The following is a 2,118-nucleotide window of genomic DNA, read 5'->3' on the forward strand; positions in this document are numbered from 1 at the left end:
TCCTCTTATGGGAGAATTTTGGAGAATAGGATTTATGTATTTGTGTCCCTTTTGGGTTTCCTTTGGGGTTTTCCTTATTTTATCATATGTATATTTTGTTATGCTCGGACCGGTTATCTTCGCAGCCGGATTTTGAGTCTTGATATTCCTGTTTTTGACACTCCTTTGTATATATATAATCATGCATTGGTTATCCTTGTTCGTTACGTTATCGATCGGAGTGTTGCGCTTTCGAGTTGCGATTTTTGTTTATCCCTTTTTCTACAAAGGCTCCTAGTTATAATCAATCATTCATACTACTATATGTACTAAACTTTTATTTTAGAGGTCGTAATACCTTGCCATCTTTGAATTATGACTTAAGCATAAGACTCTGTATGGTAGGGTGTTACATTATGGTATCAGAGCAGTTCGTTCCTGTAGAGCCTGAGGGATGGACTGATTATGCTTCTGTGCATTCTCTGTGTGTGTTATGTGCTATTAGTATATCTGCTTGATATATTTGGCATAAACGTTCATGAGCATGCATTTGGGACTTTGAAGTACTAGACTTCCGATATTGAGACTGATCAACTTAATATCGATTGTTTGGTATGTATAGGAACCAGATGGCGCCTCGTGGACGCGGTAGAGGTAGTGCGAGAGGTCATACGAATGCTCGTGCGCCGGAGAATAACCCTAATGACCCGGTGAACTTTATGACTGCGTTGGAGAACATGGCTGCTGCTATGCAGGCCACTGTTGAGGCTCTTGGTCAACAGATGAACAACCATGGTAATGATGGAGGTGGAGTTCAGGGCCCGATGACACTAGCAAACTTTTTAAAGGTTAATCCACCTAGGTTCAAGGGAACTACTAGTCCGACTGAGGCTGATACATGGTTTCAAGGCTATAGAGCGAGCACTGCAAGCACAAGTGGTACCTGAAGGGCAGCGTGTCGAGTTTGCTACCTATATGCTTGTCGGTGAAGCGTCGCATTGGTGGCAAGGTATCCGACGTCTTCTGCAGCAGGGTGATGACTATATCACTTGGAATGTCTTCCAAGAGGAGTTCTATAAGAAGTACTTTCCGACTTCTGCTAGGACGGCTAAGGAACTTGAATTGTTACAGCTGAAGCAGGGTACTATGTCCATATCAGAGTATACTGACAAGTTTGAGGAGCTGTTCAGGTTCTCTCGTATGTGCCAAGGGACTCCGGTGGAATATGAGGAATGGAAGTGTGTTAAGTATGAAGGAGGACTCCGGAGTGATATTTTCAGTTCGGTGGGACCAATGGAGATTAGGACCTTCTCCGAGCTGGTAAACAAGTGTAGGGTTGCTGAGGAGTGTGTGAAAAGGGCAACTTCTGAGAAAGGGATTCACAGAGGATCATTCCCACAGAACCGAGGGAAGAGTTTTGCACCTAGAGGTCTGTCTTTCAAAAGGGGAAGCTCTTTTAGGAGGCCCAGCAACAACAACAATTTCCAAGGGAAGAAGTTTGGGAAGCAGCCTCAGAATGATCAAGCTTGTACTAGGTGTGGAGGTCACCATCCGGGAGCACCATGCAAGACCGGATGGAGTTTGTGCTACAATTGCGGAAAAGTGGGGCATAAAGCCGAAAGTTGTCCGGAGAGGCAGAAACAAGGTGCTGGGAAGGCACAACAGACTGGTCGGGTGTTCACCACTTCAGCTGTAGGAGCTGAGGGATCTGAGACACTCATTAGAGGTAACTGTAAAATAGCTGGTCAAACCTTAAATGCTTTATTTGATTCGGGAGCATCACATTCATTCATTGCATTTGAGAAAGCCCATGAGTTAGGACTGAAGATTGTAACTTTAGGTTATGATCTAAGAGTGTACAATGCTACCCATGAAGCCATGGTAACTAGGCTAGGATGCCCGGAAGTTTCCTTTAGGTTCAAGCAGCGTGATTTTGTTCATAATTTAATCTGCTTGCCGATGATCGGTCTTGATCTTATCTTGGGATTGGACTGGTTATCTAAGAACCATGTCCTGCTTGATTGTTCTACAAAGTCGGTGTACTTTATGCCGGAAGATACTGAAGGGCCGGTCGTGGTGAATAATTATTACTTGAATTCGATGATGGTGAAATGTTCCGGAACCGAATGTCAGGGTATC

Source organism: Arachis duranensis, chromosome 1 (assembly GCF_000817695.3).
Source record: "Arachis duranensis cultivar V14167 chromosome 1, aradu.V14167.gnm2.J7QH, whole genome shotgun sequence".
In the NCBI taxonomy this organism is placed as follows: Eukaryota; Viridiplantae; Streptophyta; class Magnoliopsida; order Fabales; family Fabaceae; genus Arachis; species Arachis duranensis.